Here is a 14,086-nt window from a genome sequence, read left to right as displayed (position 1 = left end):
ATGCAGTCTTGTGTTTCATCGTTTACCGTGTGGTATGTTTTCACTTTAGACTTCAGAACTAATATTGTCCTTGTTCAGAGAAGTTTCATGTGCCACACAAACCTCTGCGTGCTAGGGCTGAGTGCTTGATACTGGCTTAGACTCAAGATATAATATTGCAATCTGCTATAGTTTTTTTTTCCCCATAAACATGACTAGTGTGAAGTGTACAAATATATTGATAATTAATTTCCTCGTGATTTCCTCCTACAAGAATGAATCTAAATTATGCATGGGCTTTAAACCTATCTCTAGTCTCTATACCTCTGTATCTTTCATACACCCCCGCATTTTTCCCCTTGAGAGTAATCATCGCCTTAATGCACATAGCAAATAAAGGATTCACAGGAAAATACACGCAGTCTTTCTCCCACTAAAATGTGCTTGCTGAAGCCTGCGATTAAGCAGCAGGAGGAAATTGTGAATTACAGGAGACAAACCAGGAGATGTATAATTATACAAGCAAGAGCACAGTAGGGTGAACTAAAACGCTGTAGCTTAAAAATATCCAAGGTGTTACTTATGTTCAATTGTATCAGTTAACTGCATTATGTTCTATTAACGGCTTCTATTTTCTAATAATGGGCAATATCAGACACCATGGATATAAGAAAGTTAAAAATGTATAAAAAGCCTAGCAGAAAAGATAGAATCCTTAAATGAATTTCTATCTTGCACAAATAGTATTTGTGAGAGAAGGATGTAATATGTTGTTTTTCATCCAGTGGGTATAGAGGGTGTCTAAATCACCATGTAACCAACTTTCAAGCCATTTCCCCTCCTCATATCTTTCATATGTGTGTTTGATCATGTAAAACACATTATGTTCTCCAAGGCAATTGTACTGCAATTAAAGCAATAATTGCACACTTAACAAAATTTCACTGTTGATAGAAAATAATGTATACTTGTAATTCTCTTTTAAGTCAAAATAGTTCATACATCAACTTTCTCATTTCCTAAAGATTTTTATAAATATTTCTCAGTAAAGTAACATAATCTCCTTTTAATGAAGCCAGCAAGATGAATGAAAAGGTACACGGCCGTGTCAACGCTTTGAAAGACTGGGAAAGCAGAGCATCTTGTAAGAGAGAATGTAAAATATAATTTGTACTAAACCTTTGAAGACCCATGTGGGATGTTTAAGTCAATCCTCACTCACATCTGGATTAGTTAGTTAGTTAGGTGGCTAATGTACTTTGCCCCCTAAATCTGAGGAGCTGTTGCATTGGAAAATGCTCACCTTCAGTGTTCTTTCAGTGAACTTCTTGCTGCACAAATGCAAATCCGCTCTCAGATACGTGGTTTGCTCAGTGGTTTTGGAATATGTTTGCATGTGTCAAACAGTGATTTTTGCAGAAGCCAAACAGGTCACTTTAAGAAAGTCTAATTCTCAGTATGTATTTTTTAAATATTGGTTTGCCTGGGAAACAGTCATTAGTATGTGTGACTTTTTAAACTTTGTATTTCATATTAATTCTCACATTTCCTAAAAAGGACATTTATTAAAATGTACAATTTAACTTTTGGAAAATTCATGTTATGCATGAACAAGGTGTACCTGGAACCTCACTGAAACTCCAGATGACCTTGAGAAAATATCTTGGGAGCCTTTTGAAAGACATATAAGCATACTTTTAGATACTTTTATATATTAAAAAATGAATGTGTTTCAGGAATAAAAGCAGAGGGCAAGGAGTATAGAACCTACTTGGCATGTTACAGAGGATATTAAGATCAGGATAACCCTGTTTTAAAATATGTTACTCTGGCTTTTAAATTTTTGTTATCGCTAATGGAACATTTGGAAGAGCTCGCTCACCTTCTCCTTTTTACCATGGTACAGCTAGTCTATGTCAACTTGACACAAGCTAGAGTTATCTGAAAGGAAGGAAACTCAGTTGAGAAAATTCTTCCATAAGATCCAGCTGTGAGGCATTTTCTTTATTTGTTTTTTATTAAATATTATTTTAAATTTTTTACATATATATTTGTATCATTACACATATACACAATAAAATACCTATAGCAAGAAGAGCTAGGAAACAATCAGGAATTATATAAATGTTACATTATTAGTGTTTTGACTATTTGTATTTGGCAGCCTTGAAGAAAACATCTTTCCTATCTTGGTGCATCTAAAATTCTGAGTGTAAATCAATATCTCTCATATCTTGTCATTATCAACTTGAAACATCTATCTAGGCCTAAAAACATCTTAACCCTTAAACAACTAAGCTTATCTGGAAAACTAAACTATCTGGTCTTCAAACCATTATCAATGAATGGGGGAGGGGCCAGCCCATTATGCATGGTGCCAGCCCTGGGCTGAGCAAGCCGCCATGAGGAAGGAGGCAGTAAGCAGCTCCCTCCGTGGCCTCTGTGGCGCTCTTGCCTCCAGGTTTCTTCTCTGTTTGAGTTACTGTCCTGACTTCCTGTGATGTGGAAGTGTGAGCCAAATGCTCTTATCTCCCCAACTTGTCTTTTGGGTGTGATGTTTTGTCACAGGAATAGAAACCCTATGTAAGACACCATGGAGTAAATTGATGTGGTTACTTTGGGAGCTGGGTATCAGCCACCACAGCTCCTTATAAATAATCCAGCCCGCTATCTATCATTTCTTCAGGGTGCAATTTCTTCTGTAACTTGTGCTGGAAGATTTTTTCAGGGTGTCTTCCATCTTTATTCTTCAGTGGCTCCACCACATAAGCCTTGGATTGTCATTCTAATCTCATTCAGTGTGTGGTTCTCCTTGACAGGCACCCTGGTTCTAAGCTTGTAGTTTTTAGACTCAAGGGTGACCACAGAGACCTTAAAGTACCCTTGAATCCATATGAATGTTGGCTATTGCCTGTCAAATGAAGATAGATACATATGTATATTCCTATGAATATGTATGTACATACACACATACATGTATGTAATTATTTAGCTTCTAAAAAAATTTAATATAAATTATTGCATTTAAAGATAATATTAGATAAATATAAATGTTTCCACTAAATATAATCAAAACACTACACTGCAATTCATAAATACAAGTGGATATTTTGTTGATGAAAATACTTATTGATACTAAATTTGATAGGCACATCTTATGTATTCAGTGTTTAAGAATTCTATATTAAGAAAAATAGAAAATTGCTGACCTAGAAAGTGAATATAGACATGCATATTTACAGAATAGTCATCTTCTCACTATTTGTCTTCTGAAACTACCAATATATCATCTAGTCTTTTTCAGACCAATGGATCATACTTAAACCTGAATTAAACCTGCATCTCCTACCTTTGCCATGTACCTCCTGTTGACATGTATTGACAGGCACTCAGTCTGTGTCTCTATGCCTTGACCATGTTTCTTCCTGTTGACACATTTGAATATGCAGATATCTTGTCTGTGTAAAGTGTCACTCAAATTGCCATTTTAGTTAGTTTTCTCTAATTTGTAGGTAAACTGTTTCATCTTTTGGGATAATACCTTGCACTGTTGTAGACAACTTTTTTTTTCTCTATAATACATATGAAATTATCTTTTTATTTCAATAATTTGTTGTTTCTATTGAGGTATTTTCAAAAAGTTGGTGCATGCTTAAGGAAAGTTTAATCATTCAAAATTTTTTTATTTAATCATTTATTACTATTCAGAGACCACTGTAGTTTGGCACTACAGTAATGACATAGTGCTTCTCTGGTCACTGGAAGATGATACAGTACAAATCACACAATGTAAATAGTTGATATGAAAAAAAAACAAAGAAAATTTGGAAGGTGGAATGAGATACTTGCTCTGAATCGTATAGCTGTGAAATGCCGCTCTGTGCAAGACAGCATCAAGTCAGATAACTAGAAGAATTCAGTGAGTAGTTCTCGTCATAGGTCTAGGATGTGTGCAAGGATGTGTGCAAGGATGTGTGCAAGGATGTGTGCAAGGATGTGTGGAACGATGTATGCCGAGAGTTGGAACAATGTAAGCAAGAAGGTCCCTGGGGGACGTGGGCTAATTGAAGGACAGGAAGGAAGGAAGGAAATGAGAGGAAGCAGGTGAAGTCAAAGGTATCAAAAGTATAGAGCAAATAGAACATACCTAGCACCAGTTTGTAATTCAGTCACTTGTAACTGAGTATACAAATAGTGTGCATCTACTTGTAAGTGACTTATGTGAGGCAGCTTTGTAGGACACAATAAACAATCAAAAGAACGACATTAATCCCAGCACTCATGAGTTTGGGGCTCACCTGGTCTTCAAAGCACATTCCAGGATGGCCAGAGAGGGCTACCAAGAGAAACCCTGTCTCAAAAAGCCAGAAGAAGAGGAGGAGGAGGAGGAGGAGGAGGAGGAGGAGGAGGAGGAGGAGGAGGAGGAGGAGGAGGAGGAGGAGGAGGAGGAGGAGAAATTATCTTTACATTTCATAAGCAACTGTAGATGTTCAGAGGTCACAATATATTATTTGACTAAGTACATTTTCTTTTCTTTAAATTTTTATTTTTATTAGTATCTTTGTATTGTTGATACATTAACCCTACCCATCCATAAAGTGTATTATAGAAACTGAATTAGTAACTTAGTAGAACTGTTGTAAGTTGTCTTGGTTACTAAAAAGGTCAAAGAAGCCTGCTTCAAGTCTCAGGTAATGCAGAACCGGCACCCCTAGTGTTCTGTTGTTAGAAAATGAATTGCCCTAACTTTCAGTTCTATATTTATTGCTGCGTTAAGTTTAGACAGCGGTTTATTTTATCATAGTTACTTAATGAAATTATTTATTATAAATTATCAAGATAAAAAGGTTATTTGAAACACGTATTTATTGCTAGTGATTTCTTTCTAACTAGGATGGTTATGTGATTCATTAGCTATTAATTCTCAAATTAGTTCACATGTAAAATACTGACACTTACTGTTACACATTTAATGGCGGACACCATCTATACTTTAAAGTATTTTTAATTTTACTCTACACAGTTGATTGATTTGAAGCTTTCTTGGTGAAACCTCTCTAGAGCACACTGTGAAATTCAGCTCTTGATTTCTCTAGTATTGATGTTTTGCAAATTCTGGTCTGACAACTGAAATTTCTCTAGCCTGTTTGTTTTTCCAATATGAATTTTATAAGTGGTACGGATTGAGAATTTGTAGGTTTATACATTCCTCCATGGAATTCCATCTACATGAGTAGATTTGAGATGTTCTTTTGAGTATGCATACTGGGAGTGTAAATGCTGGCCTTGAGTTAGAGATGTACAAACGCTGACTGATAATCCCCCTGATACAGATTGACCTTAAGTGCAAATAGATAGAGTTTGCCTCGCGCATAACCACAGGCTTTTACAGGCTTTAGTCAGTGGCTAGTTATGCTAGAAGTAATACAGATTTATTCTCTCTCTCTCTCTCTCTCTCTCTCTCCCTCCCTCCCTCCCTCCTTCTCCCTCCCTCCTTTCTTCTCTTTGTCTCTTCTCTACTTAACAATGTTTCACACACAAATCCCATTTGTAGAAGGAAAGCACTTTTTGCATTTTTAAAATTTCTCCTCTCTATTATCCAACAAAAACTCAAATCTCACACAACAACTAATTTCCCATGTCCTAAAATTGTGTTCTGAACCTACTCCTAAATTTTCATGCAGATCATGACATTGGCTCTTTCCCCAGGTGTTCAGGCACAAGGTACAGAATGTCATTTATCTATTCAAGGAATGTTACAGTTAAAAATAATATGCATATATATTTACTAAGAGCAAATTATACACATGAAACAAACTAGGCAGATGACAAAATGAGATTGCTGGCAAAGGCAGAGTTCAACCCAACTCTTTAGCACCCTGTAGTCTGTCATTCAGAAATATCTCCTCTCACCCCATGGTTATCTCTTCCTCTGTGGATTTATTTCCTCTGTTGCTGTGCAGAAGCTCTTTTTACTTAGGGTGATCTCGTCTGTCTGGATTGCTTTGATTGTCTGTATTTTTGTGGTCATTCTAAGACTATATAACTGAACAGTGTCAAGAAATCTTTCTCTGTTGTTTCTTCTATTAACTTTACCAATTCTGATCTTACACTGGACTTTCTAATCCATTTGACATGTTTTTTGTTAAAGGAGAAATGTCCTAGGACATAAATATCTTATTTCATTCTTGGTAAAAATTAAGTTTTCCCTACATTATTTATAGAAGAAAAATTTCCTCTACCTTTTGTGTGTTCTTGGCACCCTTGTCAAAAATCAGTTAATCGTAAATATGTGGATTACATATGTGATAACTATTGGGGTATTCTGGCACATGCTTTTTTTCTATTCCAGTTTCTCTAATAACTTCTTAATGTCAAAAATATGTATGGAATTCAAACAACTCATAGTAAGTGAACAAATAACCTAATTGAGAAAAGTGAGCAAAAGACCCAAAAGATAATTCCTGAAAGAAGATATGTATACAATACATATATACAAACTGTTGTTCAGCAATAACAATAGAAGTGCAAATTAAAACCATAATGAGATATTGACTTACAGCTGTTCAAATGATAATTATCAGAAAGATAAGGAGTAACAAAAGGTGTGGAGAAAAATACACATGGTTACAGTCATAGTGGGAAACTGGTTGAAGTTTTCTTTGTTCTCTTTTTTTTAATGAAAAGTAAAAAAATAAAAAATAAAAAGTAAAAAAAAATAAAATAAAATATAGAACTACAAAATCCACCAATTTTGCATATATACACTCAAAATATAAAATATAATCAATGATTTCAGAAAGTTCTTTGCATCCTCTTATTCTTTACAAGTTCTAAACAATGCACACAAAGGTACACACAGAAAAATAAAGCATGATATGTACATAAAATAGAATCATTGTTTTTTAAAGTGGCAAGTTTTTGCTGTACCAACCAAGGACAAATATAAGCAGTAAACATTGAACCCCTACTCAGATCTAGCCAATGGACAGGACTTTCTCCACTGTTGAGTGGAGAGTGGGGACTGACTCTGACATGAACTCTGGTGCCCCATATTTGACCACATCCCCTGGGTGGGGAGGCCTGGTGGCACTCAGAGGAAGGATAGCAGGCTACCAAGAAGAGACTTGATACCCTATGAGCATATACAGGGGAAGGAGGTCCCCCTCAGTCACAGACATAGGGGAGGGTAGTAGGGGGAAAGCGGGAAGGAGAGAGGAATGAGAGGATACAGGGATGGGATAACAATCGAGATGTAATATGAATAAATTAATAAAATATTTTAAAAAGAAATTAAAAAAGAAAAATAAATAAATGGAATCTAGATTATATATATATATATATACACACACACACACACACATACTAAAATTGGAATGATACAGAGAAGATTAGCATGGCCCCTGCACAAGGATGACACGCAAAGTGCAAATTCGTGAAGCGTCTTAGTCAGTGTCCTACTGCTGTGAAGAGACACCATGACTGTGGCAACTCTTATTTTACAAAATCAATTAATTGGGGATTGCTTACAGTTTCAGGGATATATTCCATTATGTTCTTGCTTGGAAGCATGAAGACACACAGGGAGACATGGTGGTTGAGAACTCTACATACGGATGCACAGACAGCAATGAGAGAGAGCCACTGCAGCTGACCTGAACTTTTCGAACACCAAAGCCCACCCCGGTGGTGACACACTTTTCCCCATAGGCTATACCTACTCCAATGAGGAGTGACACCTCCTAATCTCTCTCATGCTTTGCTTCTCCCTAATGACCAAGTACTCAAATACAGGAGCCTGTTGGGAACATTCCTATTCAAACCACCACACTTGGAGTGTCAGAAAGCAACTTTCTCCTTCTTGAAATGATACCTTTGGCATTTGCTTATAATTTTATGTAATATACTGTGCACATATTCCTCTTCCTCTCTCAGCTTCTTCCATAACCACCCTTCCTGCAATCCACTGACTACACACCCATCTCTGAATTTTCTTCTCTTTTCTCTTGCTCCCAGTAGAGTTATGTTTGTTTTTTTAACTACTCTTGGGAGTAGAGCCTGCATTTCTTGATGTGTGGCCAATCTAAAAGGGAGCTCATGTCATCACATCATTAAAGTTACTCTTTCCCAGAAGATATCAAATGCTGGCAGCTCCCCCAACTGCTGTTAATATTTCGTGCCCAACATCCCCATTCTATCCTTGGATTTGGTCTTTCTTGAGCTTGCACCAGTACTGTGTACACTGCTATAAATTTATATGTGTAACTGTCTTGTGCCCAGAAAGCATTATTTTAGTTTTCATTTTATTCACCACTTCTTGTTTTTAAAATATTTCTGCACCCTTTGCTGAGAAAAATCCCAAACTATGGCCTAGGCACATGATATGAATGTTACATTGAGGGCTGTGCACTCTATTGCCTCTTATTCTATGCATGTTGACTAATCTAAATTTGCAGCTTCACCAATGAGTGCGCAGGAATGCTCTGACTTGTGGGTACAACAATGAAGACATTAGGAGTAATTTTAATACAATTTCAAGTAGCATAACAACAGCATTGGGTTCTCTGCTAAAGCATCTGACTTCTCTACTCACACTTGCTTGACCTCTTTAACAAAGCTAGGTATGGGTCCCTTCTAATGGAGCAGAAATTAGATCCAGTCAGAAAATGGTTGCTTAGTCCCATAACATCTATGCTTGCAGGCATGTCTTGTCAGGGAAATCGTGGTAGCTTGCGGAGTTCACAGAATTATATGATGGATACTTAATTGTCTTCTTTGTCTTATACACAGTACTGATTAGCCAGTAGGGATAAAGTAGCCAAGTGAATTCCAGCTTAATTTCTCTCTTTGATTCCAGTAAAGTGATAGCTTAGCAATAGGGTCCAATGATAGATTTTTACAAAGTAGCCAAAGGTAGTGAGAGTAACCTGGAAAGCGGTGGGGTCTATGAGATCCTATCAGAACATTCCAACAGTGACAAGCCATGGCTGATACTGTGGTTTTCTCTTTGCTACATGAGGTGTCTAATTGGGATCTTGTCCCACCATTGTAGAATAACACTTTTTATATGTGTCTATTTCTTTGTTTTAGAGAGCTTCTGTACGGGGACATTTTCGAGAGTCCGTTAGCGTTAGTTTCCCCTCCTCGTGGTCTGTCTTTGTCCCTGCCCGCCCAACAACTCCCCATGTTAACCTTCTTGGCTCTATTCTACTCTAATCTTTTATACCCCTGTGTTCTACCTCCCCTCTTTTGAAAGCCCTTCCCCCACAAGCACCCTTACTAAGCTCTTAACCCGTGGGCTTTTCAAAATGAAACATAGGTATTTGATTATTCATGACTAACATCTAGAAATGAAAGAAAACCTGGGGAATTCTGTTTTCTGTGTCTAGACTACACCACGAATAATGGTTATTTCCAGCTCCGTACACTTACCTGAAATGTAGAACTGAGGACATAGAGACAAGTGGATCAGTAGTTTAACAATAAAACCTGCTATGTAGGGAAAACTGAAGGCAGCCAGGGCTACATGATATCCCTTCCCCCAGTTCAACCAACCAACCAACCAACATGAACTCATATAATTATAATTTGAAGAACATATATTTATTTGAACTACATGAAGTTGTGTTAATAAGACAGGATGGTGGTTTTACATGGTTATATCTGAGTACCAGCTACCATAGAAATGAGCAACACAAGGCGGGAGTAAATGCCTTTACTATAGGTCAAAGGCATTTAAAGTTGATTTGAAGATTACCACTTAAAGTAGTAAAATATGTACTGGTGTGAGAAAATGGTGTTTTAAAGTTGAGACTTTTATGAAGAAATTCATAGAGTATTCAGCTTACATAGATTGAAGAGCTTTTATTTGCATATGATTTATTTAAACTTTGAAGATGATCTGAGAATTATAAACTCTACCTGCTACTAAACTTAAAGTACTCCTTGTAAAGGTCTGAGAGTCAACATTATATACTTTTAATATTCTAGTATCATTGTTATCCAAATAGGAAATGAAATTACTGCAAGTGAATTAGTTTCAAAATTACAAAATGAAATTAATCATATACCAGATTTTACTATATACAAAGCACTGTTTTAATCTTTACAGATGAATGATGTAATTTCCATAACAAAAATGATCATGTAACTGACAAAAGCATAATTCAAGAATATATTAGTTATACTTTTCATTACAATATATAAGAATATATTCACCTATAAGTTATAGTTTTAAAATGTTATCATTTTTCATCTCTAGGAAATAGGAAGTCCAAAAATATATTAAGCTAGGTGTATTGATAAAACTTTACATGTGCCCTAAAGCAACTGAGAGATTGACTGCAAAAGAAAAAATGAGTTCAGGCAGCAAACGATCTCTGTCATCTTCTCATTTGGGAAGCTGCTAACCTGCACTCCCTGTATATTCAGGTAATTAATTTTATCCCTTTTCAAGTCTGTGATGGGGTTGAAGACCAGATAGTTTAGTTTTACAATGAAGCTTAGCTGTTTTTAGGTCTAGATAGATGTTTTAAATTGATAATGATGAGATATGATAGATATTGATTTACATTCAGAAGTTTTGATGCACCAAGATAGGGAAGATGTTTTCTCAAGGCTGCCAAATATAAACAGCCAAAACATTAAGAATGGAACATTTATATAATTACTGATTGTTTCATGGCTCTTCTTGCTGTAGGCAGTTTATTGTATATATGTGTAATAGTGTAAGTGTATATGTAAAAAAATTAATAAAAAGTAATAAAAAGGCAAATGAATGTGATGTTTGACAAAGTTCTTACTGCTTAAATGATATGGAACAAAACCAATCCTATTCTATCCTACACACTCACTCACACACACATACTCACTCACACACACCCACATACATATGCGCGCACACATACAGACACACGCGCACACACACACTCACATGCACATACATAAGCGTGCATACGCACACACTCACACAGATACACACACATGCACACACACATGCACACACACATGCACACACACACACATACTCACTCACACACACCCACATACATATGCGCGCACACATACATACATACGCGCACACACACACTCACATGCACATACATAAGCGTGCATACGCACACACTCACACAGATACACACACACGCACACACACATGCACACACACACACACAAACTCACATATACACATGTGTATACATATACAAGAGCACAGATGAGCACAGATGCCTCCAGATGTTTTCTCAGCTAACAGTGAGAGGTTCTAAGATGGAGAAAAGAGAAGCATTCTACAGCAAACAAGCCACTGTGTCAATGCACACTAACTTTCTTCTTGCTACAGAACTTTGGAATATTAAACTGTAGGTTTGCTTTTTGTTTTCTAGCTCCTGATACAGAAACTACAAAAATAAGTAGTATGTACAGAGTTGGACTTACAGCCCGACTTTAGCGTGTCTAACATGTTTAGTTCACGTAGTGCTGTAATGTGTCCCCTGTTCCTTAGGACTGGCCTTCTGTTACATACAGAATTTCATCTGGATTCAAGATAAGGATAGCATTCTTCAAACTCTCTTATGGTGTGCAGCATATATTTTGTTAATGCCTCATGCTCTGGGTTACTTATCATTGGGGAATGTTATATTTTATATTAGATTGGTTTTTTTGACACCCTAGTGAACTTGAAACTGCCTTAGAGGGACAGCTGGGTGCATTTCCTTAAGTAAACACACATTCTTTTTTAAATTGCCAGTATCTGTCTTATTAATAGACTGTGAGCACTATGGGAATTTTGACTTTGAAGTCACCTCTCTGGACGCTTCTACCTCCTTCGTGGCATTTTTCTTCTCACACTAGAATAGTGTCTTTCAATTCATTTGTTTGTTAATTTAAAAGTCCTAGGCTTTTTTACTTGCACTATCAGATTGAACTATTCTTGAAACTTTGTGTAAAAATCAACCATAAGTTTATAAAAATTTCAAACTATAATGGTTATAGATGCATATAACAACATTGTAATATTTAGTTGTACATAATTAGTTATCTCCAATTAATCAAAGGCTGACTCACAATTAAAATGAAAATACAAAATCACAAAATATTTCATAGAATATATTTTAGAGATTCAGAAGAATGTGAAAATATTTAAATTATATCCTGGTAACTTCACAATGATAGCCCCAAATTTAAAGCATATATTAGAACTAATAATAAATTACTTCGATTGCTTTTCCCCAATAACTATTTGAAATTTAATCCTTAAACAACTTACTAGTTTCTGGTTAAATTAAAAGATCTATACTATTGCTTCAATTGTGGCTCAAAAACTAAAGGCTTGATAACGCATTTATAATTTAACTTTGTTTTCTACATTTTATATCCTCCAACCTCATCCAAGGTTGGCTCTGTGGCTCAGCTTCATTATTCCCTAAATCAATTTTGCATCAGTTAGAGGAACAAATTGTTTATTTCTTCACAGATTTGTAGCTATTAATTTCAGCAGTAACTCAGTGATTGATTTTTCCTCAGACCTCGACATCACGACGACATAGATGGGGATGAATACATTGAACCAAATCCAGACCGCACTACCTGAACTATGAAGGTTAAGGCTTTATGCTGTATGTAATAAGTCACTGTCACTATCTTGCTCTTCAGGGCTGAAATCTGGGACTATCATTAGGATAGAAATAAAATTTCACTGCCTCCTTTTTTCCCCCTATTTTCACTATCCTTTCTGTATTGCTGCTACACTGCACTATTGTCAATGGGAAGTTCTTGAGTTATAACTAAAAGTGACCTTATTTTCAAGCCACTTAAAGTCATTGCAGGTGAAAGCTTTTCAAAGGATCCGGTGATTCAAAGCGAGGCTGTAGAATCTGTTTCGATAACTAATGCTGGGCGCTAAATAGACCTGGAGCGTTAGACTTCATGCTCTGTGCTCAGCATTGGCACATTCCCAACTTGAAAACTTAAAAAGTGAAAAAAAAAAGGCCATTGGAATAAAGTAAAGGTTTTGAGGTGTTTTGATAAAAAGGTTTTCTTTTCTATAATGTTGCATATACCTGTTTGCTCTGTTCCTAGAGTATCGTCAAACCTAATGCACAAAACTTAGAATGTTTCCTATTACAGATATCCTGTATCAATTATCTTTGTGTTGTGTTTGTTTCATATGGCTGTGGCAACAAGACATAAATACAAGAAAATATCCATAATTTATATAATCCATTTATATGCACACATATTTATTAAAAATGAAATTACTATACATTCTTTCTTTAAATTAATTAATTTACTTCACATTCAGACTTCAGCAGTTTCCCCTCCGTCCTCTCTTCTCAGTCCTTAGCCTGACTGCCCCTCCCCCGTCCACGCTTCCTTTTCTTTTTCTTTTTTTTTTTATTAATTTATTCTTGTTACATCTCAATGTTTATCCCATCCCTTGTATCCTCCCATTCCTCCCCCCCCCATTTTCCCATTATTCCCCTCTCCTATGACTGTTCCTGAGGGGGATTACGTCCCCCTATATATTCTCATAGGGTATCAAGTCTCTTCTTGGTAACCTGCTGTCCTTCCTCTGAGTGCCACCAGGTCTCCCCCTCCAGGGGACATGGTCAAATGTGAGGCACCAGAGTACGTGAGAAAGTCGTATCACACTCTCCACTCAACTATGGAGAATATTCTGATCATTGGCTAGATCTGGGAAGGGGTTTAAAGTTTACCTCCTGTATTGTCCTTGGCTGGTGCCTTAGTTTGAGCGGGACCCCAGGGCCCAAATCTGCCTATCATATTGTTCTACTTGTAGATTTCTAGGACCCTATGTATCCTTTTATTTTGCTATCCCATGGATATCAAGCAGCCTTGGTACGTCAAGTTGCAGGAAGACCAGGAACGTTTTCTTCTATTGAGGCCAGAAGAGGCAGCCCAGTAGCAGTAAAGGGTCCCAAAGGCAGGCAATGTAGTAAGAGACAGGCCCTGCTCCTGCTGTTAAGAGTCACCCATGAAGACCAAGCTGCACAATTGTTATAAACATGCAGAGGATCTAGTCCCATGCATGCTCCCCAGTTCACAGTTCAGCCTCTATGTTCCCAGGTAAGCTGATTCTGTAGGT

General features: G+C 36.6%; 1 protein-coding gene and 1 non-coding gene across 7 annotated transcripts in view; both read left to right on the top strand.

Moving 5' to 3' along the window:
* The window catches only part of Ralyl (RALY RNA binding protein like), a 675,570-nt gene that overhangs the window by 444,113 nt on the left and 217,371 nt on the right, over positions 1–14,086 (top strand). The gene's annotated exons all lie outside the window — the stretch shown is intronic.
* Positions 7,320–7,427, top strand: LOC127183812 (U6 spliceosomal RNA). Its single transcript, XR_007830065.1, has one exon. It is a non-coding gene; the product is annotated as a U6 spliceosomal RNA (small nuclear RNA).

Source organism: Acomys russatus, chromosome 31 (assembly GCF_903995435.1).
Source record: "Acomys russatus chromosome 31, mAcoRus1.1, whole genome shotgun sequence".
Taxonomy (NCBI): domain Eukaryota; kingdom Metazoa; phylum Chordata; class Mammalia; order Rodentia; family Muridae; genus Acomys; species Acomys russatus.
Note: the sequence above shows the minus strand (reverse complement) of the source record. Positions and strands in the feature narration are given on the sequence as shown.